Below are 19,069 nucleotides of genomic sequence, written 5' to 3'. Positions count from 1 at the left end.
CCTTTGAAACATGGAGCTCCGTGTCCTGCTTCTTCATACATTGGTGCCTTCAGGCTATAAGATGCGGCACAACATTACAGCACAGATTCTAGGACAAAAGATGCGTTTTATAGCCCAAAAAATACAGTATATATTTTGAATGCAGTATGGATTGTATAAATACACTACCATTCAAAAGTTTAGGGTCACTTAGAAATGTCCTTATTTTTGAAAGAAAAGCACAGTTTTTTTCAATGAAGATAGCATTAAATTAATCAGAAATACACTCTATACATTGTTAATGTGCTAAATGACTATTCTAGCTGCAAACGTCTGGTTTTTAATGCAATATCTACATAGGTGTATAGAGGCCCATTTCCAGCAACCATCACTCCAGTGTTCTAATGGTACATTGTGTTTGCTAACTGGGTTAGAAGGCTAATGGATGATTAGAAAACACTTGAAAACCCTTGTGCAATTAAGTTAGCACCGCTGTAAACAGTTTTGCTGTTTAGAGGAGCTATAAAACTGACCTTCCTTTGAGCTAGTTGAGAATCTGGAGCATTACATTTGTGGGTTCGATTAAACTCTCAAAATGGCTAGAAAAAGAGAGCTTTCATGTGAAACTCGACAGTCTATTCTTGTTCTTAGAAATGAAGGCTATTCTATGCGAGAAATTGCCAAGAAACTGAAGATTTCCTACAACGGTGTGTACTACTCCCTTCAGAGGACAGCACACACAGGCTCTAACCAGAGTAGAAAGAGAAGTGGGAGGCCCCCGCTGCACAACTGAGCAACAAGACAAGTACATTAGAGTCTCTAGTTTGAGAAATAGACGCCTCACAGGTCCTCAACTGGCAGCTTCATTAAATAGTACCCGCAAAACGCCAGTGTCAACATCTACAGTGAAGAGGTGACTCCGGGATGCTGGCCTTCAGGGCAGAGTGGCAAAGAATATTCACTGTGTTAAACGATGTATATAATTGTGCTCCCATGAGGGAGCGAGAGATGCAGACAGGCAGAGTCTTCTTGTTCCTAGAAAACGAAGAGAAGAGAGAGTCACGAGACTCATAGGTACTTATGATTCCAAACAAGGTGAAATTATGCAAATCCTGAAAAGGTACTGGCGTATTCTTAGTACTGATGCAGACTTGGTAGACCAGATTACACAATGGCCTTCAGTCACGTTCCGGAGAGGGAAAAACATTAGGGATAGGGTCATGCATAGCTGTTTTGACCCCCTTACACAAAAAGGAACATGGCTGGACAGACAGATACCAGGTACACATAGATGTGGCAGGTGTAAGGCCTGTGAGTTCATCCAAAGAGGTAACAAGTTCAAGAGTGTCGCTACGAAAGTGGAATACGACATTCGTGATTTTGTTAATTGCAAAACAGCAGGGGTGGTTTACCTGATTACATGTCCTTGTCCACTGAATTATGTGGGCAAAACGGTGCGGCAGTTTCGGCGCCGGATCAGAGAGCATGTTGGAGATATTATACATTCTAGAGATACTCCTATATCCAAACACGTACACGCTAAACATCAGGGTCGTGCAGAATGCTTAAAATTTCAGGCAATTGAACTCATAAGGCCTCCCAAACGGGGAGGTGACTGGGATAACCTCATTCTGCGTAAAGAAGCCCAGTGGATTTATAGATTGGCGTGCGTACAACCAGAGGGTTTAAACGAGCAGACAAATTATGCGTGTTTTATTTAAACATGCACCTTTATTGTCTGTTATCCTTTCAAGGCAGCCAGATATACATATGGCTGTTATGACAGGTGTCTTTTCAGCTATTTGCATTTATTGTTTGGGCCAACATTTAAAGTCTTTTTCAGCAGGTGTTTCAATAATACTTCGTAGTGTGGTAGACATTCATTCATCTACACAATATTTACTCACAGGGAAGTTGCTTTATCAATGGCAGTCCAGTTGCGGTTTTGAGCTGATCCGCAATATTTATCCAAATTCTTAATATCGTTGTACTCCTTCCTTGTAGTGGTTAGTTCCTGGCAGCATGGGCGATGCGTCTGTGGCCTCTACAGCGCCTGCGCGTTCGGTTTTGATGCGGTCGATGTTGGTTCCGGGTTGTCAGCTGACGGCCGGGAGTCACATGGACAGGCGTCACGAATTCGGGTGGTGAGTTTGATTGGCTGGTTCGGTTAGCGCTGCCGAGAACAGGGGGAGGAGTTAGGTGCTTATAGTAACTCATAGTCCCGAAATGAAGCATGCCGCTGACATCTATGCGAGCATGCTTCCGTGGTGTACAGCAGAATATCTGCTGCTGAAATAATATCGCTGGCATCCTGGCCAGAGTGACCAAGCTACAGACCCCTGATGATAAGTATTGGGTCGGTTGTTAGGAGGAATCTTAGCATAGGGAACACTAGCATTGTTTGTATACCTTAGCATTAGGAGTTTCCGGTGCGGTTATCACGGACTCTAGTGTGGTTTAGGGTCAAAACTATTGTTATGCCCATGTTTAAATGCTGATTCCGGATTGATATCTTTATAAAATACTGAGTTATAGGAGGTTCACAAATTGAATCAGAACTCGGTATTCATTGTTTAATACGTTTTTAATACACACGGTGGGGCGTTTTCACAGTGGTGATTGTACCCCTGTTTTTAGAAAGTTATAAAATACATTTTATATTTTACTCATATATCACTTCAGTGAATCCCCAGAGTTGCAAATAAAAAGCCATATCTGAGACTGGCTAATAAAAGGAAAAGATTAATATGGGCAAAAGCACACAGACATTGGACAGAGGAAGATTGGAAAAAAGTGTTATGGACAGACGAATCGAAGTTTGAGGTGTTTGGATCACACAGAAGAACATTTGTGAGATGCAGAACAACTGAAAAGATGCTGGAAGAGTGCCTGATGCCATCTGTCAAGCATGGTGGAGGTAATGTGATGGTCTGGGGTTGCTTTGGTGCTGGTAAAGTGGGAGATTTGTACAAGAAAAAGGGATTTTGAATAAGGAAGGCTATCACTCCATTTTGCAACACCATGCCATACCCTGTGGACAGCGCTTGATTGGAGCCAATTTCATCCTACAACAGGACAATGACCCAAAGCACACCTCCAAATTATGCAAGAACTATTTAGGGAAGAAGCAGGCAGCTGGTATTCTATCTGTAATGGAGTGGCCAGTGCAGTCACCAGATCTCAACCCCATAGAGCTGTTGTGGGAGCCCCTTGACCGTATGGTACGCAAGTAGTGCCCATCAAGCCAATCCAACTTGTGGGAGGGGCTTCTGGAAGCATGGGGTGAAATTTCTCCCGATTACCTCAGCAAATTAACAGCTAGAATGCCAAAGGTCTGCAATGCTATAATTGCTGCAAATGGAGCATTCTTTGACGAAAGCAAAGTTTTAAGGAGAAAATTATTATTTGAAATAAAAAAAAATATTTCTAACCTTGTCAATGTCTTGACTATATTTTCTAGTCATTTTGCAACTCATTTGATAAATATAAGTGTGAGTTTTCATGGAAAACACAATTGTCTGGGTGACCCCAAACTTTTGAACGGTAAGGTATATAGGGATAATTCCAACTGAAACATGTATGGCATATACACAGGATATGGCCTAAAAAAAAAATCTATATCTTTATGTGCACTTTCCAATTGTTTATCCTTGTTTTTATGGGCATTGTCCTGTATGCTTTTCACATAGTCTAGCCGAGCAATTACAATTCTTCACAAAGCAGCCCCATTCACTGTATAGTCTATGTCGGAAACTTGCATGCATGGTCTGCTAATTTTCCCAGTCACAATCTCTTCAGAAACAGGCATGCAAAATGTTCTTTCAAAAATTATAAGTTGTATGAAACCCAATATTTGAGATCTTATTTTGTGGTTTTGGGATTGGTGTCTGTAAAGAGACGGGAATAGTTGGATAGCGAAAGATGTGTGCATCAAGCTGCTCGAAATGAGCCAATCAGAGGGAGGAGACACTCATGAGCATGCTTTGAGAAAACACAACAGCACAGAATTCTGGGATTTGTAGTAGAAAGACGACTTAGGCAGGTCACATGGCCGCTGCTAGAACACTCCCCACTATCTTGCTGAAGTAATAAACAGAGGAGGACCAAATGGTCTAGATGCTAAGGTAAATTTTTGCAATGGGAAGGTAAAAAACATCGGCACTATTTTATTTAACATAGACAAACATACAGGGGGTTAAAATATGTATTGCCCCACCGGAATACCCCTTTAACCTAGCTATTTATTAGTGGTTTCTGACGGCTATTTTCAGAATTAATTATTGGTTGTGGTTGATCAGGAGAGGTTGTCAATCTGGAAGACAATGCCATAGATTAAGTTGATCAATCTCTTCCTTGATCTGTGGCCTGATCTGTACTTCTAGGGATGGGATGGAGATCTGTTGTTTGGCATGAATGATTTTCCAAGGAATGCTATCAACAGCAATGAAAATAAATTAAACTCTGCAGGTCAACTTTTCCACAGATATTTGTCTTTTGTCAACATCTGTCATTCTTGTCGGCACAAAATTACCCAAATCAGCCTTTTCACCCGTCAAAAGGGTCAACTCAACTAAATACTTGAAATATGTCTGAACAACGGAACTTATATTTAGTCAAGCTATTGGCACTCCTCAACTAAATACCTGCTTATGCCCAATAGTACTGTTCCTTAAATATCTATGTCAATGAACATTATATATTCAGTGTATTATGGTCCTACCTTGAGTTAATAGACTTTATTAATGCATAAACTAATTTCTCGTGTGATAATAATGTGGTTGCATTTGTCTGAAGCAGTATCATGTGCAAAATGTTTGCTGTAATGAATTGAATGGTGGGAGTAAAATAACCTGAGTAGATTCTGATACATGAATACAGGAAACATCATTCTGCACAGGATCAAAGATATCAAAGAAATACATAAAAAAATGTTGTGCACCGTAGGTAGCAATCTGGATAGGGTGCACCTTTCTAATATACATTCTTTCCCAATTCTGCCTACCAATAACTACTACAGAGCTTACAGGAGGGTAGTGGCAGTGCTCAGGGGCGTAACTAGGAAAGACTGGGCCCCATAGCAAACTTTTGACTGGGGCCCCCCCTCCCCTGGGTGTCACACAACCCCCCCCCCTTGTAGATAGTGCCTTTTTTACAAACCCCCCCTTTTGATAACGCCATACATACGGGGGGACTGTATGGCGTTATCTACGGGGGGACTGTATGGCGTTATCTACGGGGGGACTGTATGGCGTTATCTACGGGGGGACTGTATGGCGTTATCTACGGGGGGACTGTATGGCGTTATCTACGGGGGGACTGTATGGCGTTATCTACGTTGGGACTGTATGGCGTTCCCTACGGGGGGACTGTATGGCGTTCCCTACAGGGGGGCTGTATGGCGTTCCCTATAGGGGGGGGGGGGCTGTATGGCGCTATCTACAGGGGGGGCTGTATGGCGCTATCTACAGGGGGAGGCTGTATGGCGCTATCTACAGGGGGGGGCTGTATGGCGTTCCCTACAGGGGGGGCTGTATGGCGCTATCTACAGGGGGGGCTGTATGGCGCTATCTACAGGGGGGCTGTATGGCGCTATCTACTGGGGGGCTGTATGGCGCTATCTACAGGGGGACTGAAAGGTGCTATCTACAGGGGGAACTGTATGGCGCTATCTACAGAGGGGGCTGTATGGCGTTATCTAGAGGGGGGACTGTATGGCGTTATCTACGGGGGGGGGCTGTATGTCGTTCCCTACAGAGGGGGCTGTCTGGCGTTATCTACAGTGGGGACTGTATGGCGTTACCTACAGGGAGTCTGTATGGCGTTCCCTACAGGGGGGTCTGTAGGGAACGCCATACAGCCCCCCCTGTAGGGAACACCATACAGCCCCCCCCTGTAGGGAACGCCATACAGCCCCCCTCTGTAGGGAACGCCATACAGCCCCCCCCTGTAGGGAACGCCATACAGCCCCCCCCCTGTAGGGAACGCCATACAGCGTCGTTCCCCCTGTAGGGATCGCCATACAGTGTCCCCCCCTGTAGGGAACGCCATACAGCGTTCCCCCCTGTAGGGAACGCCATACAGCGTCCCCCCCCTGTAGGGAACGCCATACAGCCCCCCCCTGTAGGGAACGCCATACAGCATCCCCCCTGCAAAAAAAATGCGACCTACAGTGTGTCCTAATAAAAGACATGTATCCCCTATCCACAGGATAGGGGAGACATGTGTGATCGCTGGCAGCGATAGGGAGAACGGGGAACCGAAAGTCCCACTGAAGTTCTCCATGACTAACCTCTGACTTCCGGCGTCTGCGCAGCTCTGTAGAAATGAATGGAGCGCTGGTCACGCATGCGCACAAGCGGGACCGGCGCTCCGTTCATTTCTACGGAGCTGCCGACACAGACCCCGGATGTCCGAGGTTTGTGATGGAGAACTTCAGGGGACTTTCAGTCCCCCGTTCTCCCTATCGCTGCCAGTGATCATACATGTATCCCCTATCCTGTGGATAGGGGATACATGTCTTTTGCTTAATGGCAGAGCAGGGAGATACCTCCCTGCTCTGCCGTATTGTTCTGTGGCGTCCCGCTGTAGCAGCCATAGCGGCTGCTAACGGAGCCTCCGGCCATGGTGGGGGCCCGTGCCGGCGGGCGACACGGGCCCCCTCATGCCGCGGGCCCCGTAGCAGCCGCTACTGCTGCTACGGCGGTAGTTACGCCACTGGCAGTGCTATATATCATATTCTGGGCATCTCATCCAAAAATTGTTTCTCTATGTGCAGAAGTACCTGTGTTACAGAATAGGCTTGGATCAGAAACGTATAATTGAGACAGTGTAGATTAGAAAATTGCACCTTGATTGCTGCATATAGAGCAGCAATTTATCACGTTACAGAACAACCTTGAATAAAATAAAATTCAGCTCCCACTGGTGCTAAATTAAAGGAAATATACCTATAATTGAAAACCTTGGATATAAGACGATTAGGTAGTAATGTCTAAGTCTAAAGAAAATATGAAATATCAGAGAGATATTCTCAAAACGTAATTTCATAATATCTAACTTAATATCCCTGGAACATTTAGTTGCTTTCTGCTTAATTGGCTTATAATTACCAATCAGTAAGTGATTCAGCATGGCCCGGCATTGAACAGCTCTATTATTCTAGTGTTAGACATACTACAAATAGCAAGATTTTAGTTCTTTTAATTGCATTTACTGGGCTCAAAAAATTATTTTCTGAAATCCTCACTATTAATAGTGTATCCAATATGAAATGATTGACATGTTTTGTTTTGACTTGATATCATGACTAATATTGCTTATAGTGCCCCAACTCTCCGAATTCCCCAATAAGTTAATATGACAAAAGTTTTAAAGTAAAGGGTACTTTTCTAATACATGCTGGACTCCACATCAAATATATAGTTAAACTGTGATAAATTACCAATGAGAGATATCTAGGGATATGCTTGTGTGCAGCAGGTAAAGTATTATTATTACTATTTTACAGTACTGTTGAACATCGAAGAAAATAAAAAGTAATGAAAGGAACTGAACAGCAGGAAAAAGCTGTAATAAATATATTGATAGTGCTGCATATCCTGAATCATGCAACTAAGAAGAACATTGCCTGGAGGAATAATAGCCATCCGTCACACAATCTTGACTTATCTACAGAGGCTTACTGGATAAGTGCTGGGTTTCAGATTGCTACATGATAATGCCAAATGTCAAATTCACTGATTAAAATAGTCAGTGATTATTTTTAATGACTTATTAACTTCACATACTTTATGTACACGGACATCCATTATTGAGAAGTGTTAGTTTATTTCTTCATCTGGCATTAAATATTAATTAGTGAACTCGGCAAGACTTTTTGGAGTAGTTTACTTGTCTTTTTCTCTTTGCCCATAGTTTCTTCTGAAAAGATACATAGTTGTTTAAAATATCAGCGCTAGGAAATTGAAATTCATAAGAGTTCATGAGACATAAACTGAAATATTATTATAGCCTGTGAAATGGAGAGAACAGTGTGGTCGTTGGTGATTGTCTGCACAGGGTATAAAGAAAACATATATTGTTGACTCCTTCACATTCCATAGCTTCTATTTTGTTTAGGAGGGAAAGAACATATGTGTGGATCACAATGTTTTAACCATGTGCGGACACCGACAGCATTTGGCCCTGGTGCAAAAATAGTATATGGTCCCTTCTTGTCCAATAGCCCATCATAGAGCACAATCTATATCTCTATAAATATCTACCAGTATGACCTATTACATTTAAAGCAAAGTCCCTTACATGTAATCTAATAGACAATAAGAAGCTGTAAGCTATCTCCCCCTGAAGACATTTACTTTTTTTTTTTCATTTTAATTTTTCCATGGTTGCATTCCAAGAGCCATAACTTTTATATTTTTCCGTTGACAGCCATATGAGGGCTTGTTTCTGGTAGTTTTTAATGGTGCCATTTATTGTACCATATAATGTACTGGGAAACTGACAAAAAAAATCTTTGTGTTTGGTGGAATGGGGAAAAAAACAGCAATTCTTCAATTGTTTTTTGGGGGTTCGTTTTTTTGACGTTCAATTTGTTGTAAAAACGACATGTTTGCGGGGTGGAATGGGAAATAAACAGTGTTTCCTCCGTTATTTTGCTTTCATGACGTTCATCCACGCGGTAACATCTTGGGGTAGTGGACATCCGGCATAACTGTACATCGGATATCGCTAATGGGTTAAGTTAGAAGTGAGTCCCCTTAGCTACTGGTCCCCTGTGCAGCTGCACAGGTTACACATATGGTGTGTACTCCCCTAGTTAGATCCATGGAACAGGCAGGTATAGGAACATTTTAAACAGTTCTTTACTGTAAGGACCCCACTAAGTATCTCCTCATATCTCAACTTTGTGACAAATTGTACTGTAATATTGAGTTAATTGAAGTCTCACAAAGTCACAAAATTAAAAGTTTTCAATTCAGTGGCTTATATATCCATTTGGACACATTTCTAGGAGTTCAAATAATTTATTTTTGGTGCCACAAAACATTAACCAATAGTCCTACGTAATAGGATATGTTTAGCTATAATTAAAACATAGTGTGTTGAAAAAACCTAAATCCATCAAGTTCAAACTTTTATATGTGCATATTTCAGCTTATCCAAAAGAAGACAAAAAAAACTACCATTAAATGACATTGTCCTATTTGTCATATTGTGGGAAAAAATTATTCTTGACCCCTACTGGCAATCGGACAGATCCCTGGCTTAACATGGTACATTAATACCAGTTACCCTGTATATAGTTTTTTTTTTATCTATCCATACTTCCAGCCATTATAAAAACCTGTGGGCTCATGTTCCATACCTTTACAATTTGGACTGTAAGGTAATGCTTTTGAATTTTCAGATGAATTTGTACAGATGTGTCCACCCTTACCTTTGCTTAAATTTGGTTAAGCACTTCAATTCAGCATGAAACAAATTTAATACAATATCACAACATGCTAGCAAAACCCTTGAAAGGCTGCAACTTACATCACAACTACAGGGGGGGCACATAGACACATATAGCATAGACATCTTGTGATAGAGTATCATGAAATTGTGTTTTTTTTCTCCAGCTGGTCATCTCGCGCTACACATCTCAGGATATGTTGAGATAAGAGGAAAGGTAAGAAGGACACATCTGTACTTCCTTTAGATGCAAGAAGCAACCCTGCATTCTCTGTGTGATCTGCAAAAATAATAACATTGGTTTTTATAGGAACTATTTACAGTTAGTATTTATATAAAGATATCAAATCAGTAAGTATTTATATAAAAATATCAAATCACCTTTCAGCCTTCTCTTCTTTTCTCTAGGGTAAGTCAATTTAGTTTCAATAAGCTTTCTACATAACTGAGATCTTCCATTCCTCTTATTTATTTGGTTGCCCTTCTTTGAACTCTCTCCAGCTTAGCGCTCTGATATTTTTTAATGAACTGGTTCTCAATACTGGAATGTATATTAAAAATGTGGTCACACTCAAGCTTTATGAAGGGGTAAATTACTTTTTTTTTGTCTTTAGAAACCATGCCCTTTGTAATACAAAATTTCAATGCACCAGACTGGCATTGTGTTCTATAATTTAGCCTACCTTACCCTTGTCTGTTTAAAAAGTAGAAGGGAATACACTAATTTTTTCAAATACATTAATGGGTTTTCATGTTGCATTAAATACAACATTCTATTAATAGCAGGTTATTTCATGCTTACATACATTAGAAAGGCATCAGTGTCCATGCTGGGGTGTATATCCTTCCAGCTTACCCTTGTTAACATTGAACCTCATTTGCCAGTTTGCTTCCTATTTATCTAGTTTATCCTGGAGGAATTAGTTATTCTGTACAATAACTGCATAACACTACAATTGTAAAATACTAGAATTGTGTAATTTACAAACACAGAAAAAGTACTATGTAGTCCAACTTCTGCATCATTTATAAACAGGTACCATGCAGTATTCCCCTTACAACAAATGGTCCAGTTTGAATATGACCAATCGATGTCAACCATTTGGATACAGACTTTTTGGCAATTTTGTGTCCCATCACATATTGTACTAAATCTAAATGTGTGGACATGGTTCACAGATGTTTGTTTGCTGAATCCATCGAATTTATCAAATCTGACTTTTGTTTAATTTCCAGAAAGTGCAGTCTACTTGGAGCAGGTAGAATAATAACACCATAATAGCACATTGTGGCTAGCTATGTGATTGGGAAATTAAAGTTATGGCTTCTAAAATGTGGCTGTGAAAAAAACAAAAACAAGTGCTGCATCCTGAAGGCCCTAAATCAGGGCTGGCCTTATTATGCTGGAAAATGCCCAGAGCAGTGCATTCCATTGGTGCCCCCCTCCCCATATGGTGAACTGTAGAGTGTGCAAATAAACATACCATTCAGTATGGTACCCAAGTAACAGAGCCATACATTGGCCAAATACAGTTGACTTTATAACAATGCTATACTGTGTTGCCACCATTTACTGCAAAAATCAAATACTGTACAGTGTCTAAAAACAGATGTGTCCAAACTTACCTTTGTTTGAATTTGGTTGACGACTACAATTTCTTATGAAACATATCCAATACAATATCGCAACATGCTGGCAAAGCCCTTGACAGGTTGTAAGCCACATCACAACCACTGGGGGGGGGGGGCATAATATGGATACATATAGCATAGACATCTCATGACAGAGTAGCGCAAAATCGTGTTTTTTTTTGTTTGTTTTTTAAAGCTGGTCATTTCACGCCACAAATCTGAGGATATGTTGAGATAAGAGGAAAGGTAAAGAAGGACACATCTGTAGCAGTGCCAGACAATGTAACTATCACCATACAGTGCTCATATAATAACATACAAATCGAATACCAAATTCATACATTTACACATACAATGCATTAATTACAGAAAACAAATCTTACAGTTACAAGATAAATCTTTAGCTATAAGAAAATAAATTAAAATGTAATGCATTTCCTCAACTTAGGTGTACAATACCATAACTAGGTGGTTAAAATATTTTTTTATTATTATTACCTAACTATGATCTAAAATATCAAAGTACAAATGCCAAAAATGGAATATAGTTTATCTAATGTGGCCATTTCCAATCAGATACAGTGTGGCTTCATACATTTAAAGGACACTGTGCTTTACTGGTTTACTGTAGCTATGTGACGAATCTTGGGAAAACAACCATAGCTGCATCTACAATCCCATGTAAAACCACAAATTGTGATATCATGATACATTGATTAAAATTGCGAACCCAAAAATTCTACATTTGCATAAAAATCATGCATATAAATACAGACTCCTATTTCATGTTGTCTTTCTGTATATATCATTTGTGAACAGTTCATGATATGTCTCCATTGTTAGACCGATGCATTGATAATTTGCTTCATGCTTGTTACAACACAATTTAACCTGAAAAATAAAAGAATTTAATGTAAAATTAGAGAATCAATAAAACATGTAATACATTGCACTGAAAAATGAACTGAAAACAGTTTCTGTAAGTTGAAGTGTAGTTGTGCTTTGCAGATTCACCAAATATTATCAAATGAATGTTATACGCTGCTAAAGAACAGAAGTAGATGGTGCTAAATACATATTGTGCCAGTTTCAAAGGGCTATAATGTGACTGCATTTTTATGTCTGTATTACACCAGAAAATGTATGTAAAATGTAAATTTGTTTCAGTAGAATTTCGGGTACAGTACGGATGTGAAAATTGTGCCCATATTGTAGTAGTTGTAGTCCAAAGTCCATTATCTGATAAAACATTTCTATAGTCTGTAGACACCAGGGAATTATTACCGTAGAAATCCTGACAACCTTCTGCTGGTGAGCAAGTACATTCCCTACTGAAATAAAGAATTGTTGCCAATAGAAGAATAAAATGCAATTTCCTAATACTGGGTAACACATGTTTCTGATTTGTGATTATGATTCTAAAGTGGAGATAAAATATATGGAATCTTAGGTCACCACTTCAATATTTCCCCATGAAAAAATAATATTTTTTTACTGAAAAGAAAAAGGTGATAAGATTTCTTTTAAATAGGATGTATAACCACGACCACCACTGTCCATATGCCCTATTGGAGCATAAGAACTTCATAGCGGGGGCCTCCCCTCTTAAAGGACGAGTGTCGCGAAAAAAATAATGTTTATATCAATTTGCTTTTAGTGTTTTAATAAAAAATGTTTTATTTATTTGTGTGTTTGTGTTTTACTTTTTTTTTATTTTTTAACTTTCTCTTGTCTATGGGGGCTGCCATTTTTTTTCCATCTCTGTATGTGTAGATTAACGACACATACAGACATGGAATACGGCACATACAGCCCCATAGTGAATGCGAACGGGACCCGTTCCATCCACTATGCTGTACGCTGTCCGTGTGGGAACGGCGCATGCGCCGCTTCCACACAGTCCAAATTGAAGGTCTTCGGCCGAGCGACGTCCGGCGCTATTTTCTTGTGGACCGGAAGCCGCGGCCGGACATTAAGATTACTACTTCCGGTCGCGGCTTCCGGACTTGTGTTCTGAAGCAAGCACTTGGAGCGGAGGGAGCAGACGGAGCGGACGGACCGGAGGGAGCGGCGGCGGCAGGAGCAGGTAAGTTATTTCTGTGTATGTACGTGTTTTAGTGTGTGATTACTACTGTATGTAAACCTACTACACTGTGATTGTGTCTTCTCAAATTTTGCAGCATAAAGCAATGTGGTTGCTTTACCACATGCCAATGCTGCAATTTTGGGAATTGCTCCATCTATTGACCAGCACTGGGAAATTAGAATCTAATTTATAATATTTCCTGACTCGTGAAAAAATAAAAAAAATTAGAACAATGTTTAATCATTTATACACTAACTGTTTAACTAAAAAAAAACAAAACAATTTCTAGCGACACATTCCCTTTAAGAACCCCCTCTGTGCGGGAACTGAGAGTCATTTGAATGCCCTCTGAGCTGCATTTTCTCCCTCCGTACATACTGTAGCCATGTAAGTGTCTGTGTGTTGTGGGGACGACAGGATAATCTTTGCTGAATGTATCATTTTTGCAAGAAACATAGTTAATAGTCTTTGGTAGTAATGAATCATAATCACTGTAGTATAAGTGGTTAATGTTTATGTATAACTTTGAAATGTTTTTATTTTAATATAAAAATGTCTTTTAGTGTGTTTTGTTCAACTTTCTAAATACTTTTTATTTAAAAAAAGAATTAAGTTTTGAGATGCAGCTGCTTTTTATCCTTTATGCAGCTGTATCTTGTGCTGAGACCTGAATTCGTCACGTTCGTGGCACTGACGGGTGAAACGCAGGATCCACCTGTTATCGATCACATCCAAGTTATGAACTTAGATGTGATCGGTAAGAGCTCGATCATGTGTGTCAGAGACACGCAGGACCCGCTGACACTGAACTCATAAGTCCCGCTGACCTGACGGATACAGTTTCAGCACTAGATACAGGTGCTCTGTATACAGGATACAAAGCAGCTGTATCTCAAAAAGTAAAAATAATTTATTTATTTAACTGATTTACATTTTTTTTTTAGTCCCACCAGAGGACTTCACTATGCGATCTGCCGATCATATATAATGCTTTGGTATACTTAGTATACCAAAAGCATTAATGCCTGTCAGTGTAAAACTGACAGGCAATCTGTTAGGCCATGCCTCCGGCATCGCCTAACAGGCATTTGCTGAAGGCAGACCTGGGGGTCTTTGTTAGGCCCCCAGCTGCCATGGAAACCCGACGGCGACCCGCGATTTGTTTGCGGGGGTGCCGATGGGGTGACAGAGGGAGCTCCCTCCTTCTGTCAAACACATTAGATGTCGCTGTCACTATTGACAGCGGCATTTAATGGGTTAAACTGCCGGAATCAGAGCGCGCTTCGATTCCGGCAGTTGCCGCAGGAGCCAGGCTGTGTATAACAGCCGTGCTTCTGCCGCTGATCGCGTGGGTACAGTGGCAGTACCCGCGCCATCACAGGACGGATATATCCGTCCTCCTGTGCGAACTAGCAGCTGCAGAGGATGGATATATCCATCCTTCGGCGTTAAGAGGTTAAGAAACAAACAAAAAAAAACAACAACAATGATTTCAAAGGTGTGTATATAGCTTTTAACCCCTTCCCGACATTTAACGTAACCATACGCCAAAATCGGGTATGGGAAGTATGGAGCGGGCTCACGGAGTGAACCCGCTCCATACTATGCGGGTGTTGGCTGTATGTTACAGCAGACACTTCAGAATAACTAACTGGATCGCGCTAGAGCGTGATCCCGCTCGTCTAACTCGTTAAATTCCGCGGTCAATAGTTATTGACCGCGGCATTTAAAAAGTTAGAAAGGGGGGGTGACCCCCTCTAACAGTTCATCGCGCCCCCCACAATGCAATCGCTGGGTGGCGATGATTGCTATGGCTGCCTGGGGGCCTAATGAAGGCCCCCAAGTCCACCATCTTTGTGCTCCTATTAAGCGCTGCCTCCAGCAGGGCTTAATAGATGCCTGTCAGAGTCCCGATATACTGCAATACATTAGTATTGCAGTATATAGTGCAAGTGATCTAACGATCGCTGGTTGAAGTCCCCTAGGGGGACTAATAAAAAAAGTTAACATTTGTAAAATAGTATTTTATTATTATTTTTTTAAATATTAAAGAGGCTCTGTCACCAGATTTTGCAACCCCTATCTGCTATTGCAGCAGATAAGCGCTGCAATGTAGATTACAGTAACGTTTTTATTTTTAAAAAACGAGCATTTTTGGCCAAGTTATGACCGTTTTTGTAGTTATGCAAATGAGGCTTGCAAAAGTCCAAGTGGGTGTGTTTAAAAGTAAAAGTCCAAGTGGGCGTGTATTATGTGCGTACATCGGGGCGTTTTTAATACTTTCACTAGCTGGGCGCTCTGAAGAGAAGTAACATCCTCTTCTCTTCAGAACGCCCAGCTTCTGACAGTGCAGATCTGTGACGTCACTCACAGGTCCTGCATCGTGACGGCCACATCGGCACCAGAGGCTACAGTTGATTCTGCAGCAGCATCAGCGTTTGCAGGTAAGATCGACTTACCTGCAAACGCTGATGCTGCTGCAGAATCAACACAAAATTAATTTTATTTTTTACACTTAGGTTTTTACTTGTAAAAGTAGTAAAATATAGAAGAAACTATATGTATTTTGTATCGCCGTAATCGTATTGACCCACAGAATAAAGTTAACATGTTGTTTTAATTGCACAGTGAATTCCGTAAAAACGAAGTGCAAAAAACTATGGAGGATTCGCAGTTTTTTTTTCATTTTCTACCCCACAAATAATCTTTTTCCCGCTTCCAAGCACATTATATGGCACAATAAATGGTGCTACGAAAAACTACAACTCGTCCCACAAAACTCTCATAGGACTATATCGACGTAAAAATAAAAAAGTTATAGCTTTTGGAAGATGGGGAGGAAAAAAACGAAAATTGAAATCTGAAAAATGGCTGCGGCGGGAAGGGGTTAAAGTGGTTAAAGTTAGTAGAAAAGATAATATCAATTATAATAATAGAATAATAGTAATAATATACCAGTTTTAAACTTATTTACAATCACTATATCTTCTTGTTAATTTACTAAATATTTTTTACTTTTTACATTAATTTCACATTCTATAAGGGTTAAACAAAATTAATTGATTTTTGTCAAAATTGAGAAGCAAAATTGGTGATATTTCTATATTGGGTCGCTATAAAGATAAAACAACCCAAATGACTTGTTCTATTACTACTGGATAAGCAGGCTTAATCCCAACCTTATGTACAAAGTGCTCCTGCCAGAACTGTGGGCATCTAACATTTACAATATCACTGAGACATGGGTATAACTATTCATTGAATGCTGGCGACATTGTACTATTATCAAGATTGTGTTGGTTCTGAACATAATTCTGCTTACACAGTTCGTCCAACAGAGGCAGTCAAGCATGGGGTTCAATGATCCCAGCGTACGCACAATATTGCAAGCACTGTGAAACATTCCAAGCACTAAACTTACAATTTGCTCTATCAAGGAAACTGCATGAACAAGCTGTTGATCATGGCAGCTCAACCACTGATGCGCACCAGCCCTATGAAGGACCAGCTGTGTCCAAAACTCATGAGCTCTTGTACATTTAACATGCAAACAATGCAAATTACATCGATTTCTGGCAGTCTGTGTGTGGATGGGCTTGATTCTATTCATGTAAATGTAGTAAATACATATGCAATAGGAAGATTGAAAGAAATGCCTTAGAATAGTCCTAGGGTAAAAAGTTAACAATTTATCGGAAAGGAGCAGTTATTTTGCTGTATTAGGCTGAAAACAAACTTTCATTGATCGGTACCTATTTAGTAATAGCGAAATACAAAAGTACAGATATAACTTGCACAAACTTGGTGTGAAGCCCCACCTTTGGAGACACAATGGTAGTGGGATATTGCATAAATAGCATTTATCCTATTAGAGGAGTTTCCTCATTTAACTTCAGGAATATTCAGGCATCTTTGTGGCATTGTGAAATGTTAAATCCCCTATCCTACAGACTAAGCAACAGAAAAAGTCTGCAAATAGGTCTTGTCTATTACTCAGTGGGAGATTGTAACTTGTCATAAACTGCAGCTTGTATTCTGCTAACTTGTTTAAGGGGTGGATTCTGACATACCATAGCCAGGTAAGACTCTGTTTACATCTGCGTCGTGGCTTCGGTTTATAATGGAAACTACAATGCAGTTCCGGATGCATTGTGAGACGCATACCATCGGGACCAGATGAACCACATTGACTCACAATGATGTACGCCAGGGCTTTTCGTCGTGTCTGTCATTTTGATGGCAAGAGTAGCGCTGCAGGCAGAGCTATTCTTCCCATTAAAGAATAGAGCCTCCGAACAGAGTCTCTAATGCAAATGTGAACCGAGCACAAAAAAATCATATATTCTAATGTGAAGAGAATTATGTGGGATAAGTTTTCCGTTAAGCTTGCTCAAAGCGCAATACTTTTTAGACCCTGAGATACCATTTTAGGCTTCACACACAAAAGCTGAATGGTGGCACACAGAGTCCCTACATTTCCCTACCATGAAACCATAAGTATAGCTTACTTACCCCAACATGCTTCAGTGCCATCTAGTCCTGCCTATTGCTACTGCAATGAGACTTACTGTGGCGGGAACGGCAGTAATTCTGGGTGGTGCTTGCGCAGAGCGCTCAGCTGTCGAGCAAATTAGAATTTAAGGTGCTGTATTTAAAATGGCAATGCACTGGCCTCAATTTCAGTTATAGATTTCCATATCCTTAGTTTGGCATGGGTGTTCCTGCTACTTTTAGTGCATTGTTATTTGACTTCCAATTGACCTGGCTTGTTTGACTCTTCCCCTGCTTTGTTCCCACTGTACTGCATACTCGTCTCTACTACATCACCATTACTGAACAATGGCTCATCTGACTACTCTACTGAATTACCCGCTACTGTACCGCATATTGGCTCTGCTTGATTCCAGTTATTGATCCATGGCTTATCCAACTACTTGGAACTGGATATCTGACAATGTTATTTATTCTATTTATAGCACACGTGCTTTTTAGAAAACGAGAAAACCGATAAGAGTTTGAAACAAACTCATACCTGTGGTTTATCACAAATATTCAAATGCAATATTCATAAAAACTCAGAGATTAATTTAAAACCCACTGGACTTACTTGTCTACAAATCAACATAATTCAAAGTTAAAATAAACTCAAGATGAAGGTTTTTATCTAGCAGACACTGTCATGTTACCTAAGATTCGCTGATGATAAGTAATATGAGTCGACATGCAGTCTTTCTCCAGGAGATAAACACATGCCTTAAGCCATGCATGTTGTATAAAAGTGAAAAATTAATATGTGAGGAAGATAAAAGACTAAAAAAAAAACATTTCTTACCATTGGGGAGCAATTATTCTAGTAAATGACCAGAAATAAAAGTATCGTCAGTGTAATTTCTTATTGTTTATTGTATTATTTTCTTTTTATAGTCAAATATCATTTGCAATACTGTCAAAATAAACTGAAGTTTTTACTTCAAATACAGACACAGTTTAAATTAATCTGTTTTAAAAAAATGGTTGACAAATATTTTGAAAACTATTATTCACTTTTTCTTCCATATTGCCAAAATAGTTCATGCTGGCTATGATAGAAAGGTGTCAAAACACCCAGTGCAATGGACACATGACCATCATAACTGGATCATGGAGCAATGGATGAAAGCGGCCTGGTCTGATAAATCATATTTTCTTACATCATGTGGATGGCTGGGTGCATGTTTGTCACTTATGTGGGGAAGTAATCGTATCAGGATAAACTATGGAAAGAAGGCAAGCCGGCGGAGGCAGTTTGATACCCTATGCAATGTTCTGCTGGGAAGCCATGGGTCCTGGCATTAATGTGTATGTTACTCTGCTATGTACCTGTTGAAGGGTATTTGGCAGGAGCCCACAGTCGCACACGTAAATTGTAGCCAAAGA

This window comes from Rhinoderma darwinii, chromosome 4 (assembly GCF_050947455.1).
Source record: "Rhinoderma darwinii isolate aRhiDar2 chromosome 4, aRhiDar2.hap1, whole genome shotgun sequence".
NCBI lineage: Eukaryota > Metazoa > Chordata > Amphibia > Anura > Rhinodermatidae > Rhinoderma > Rhinoderma darwinii.
Note: the sequence above shows the minus strand (reverse complement) of the source record.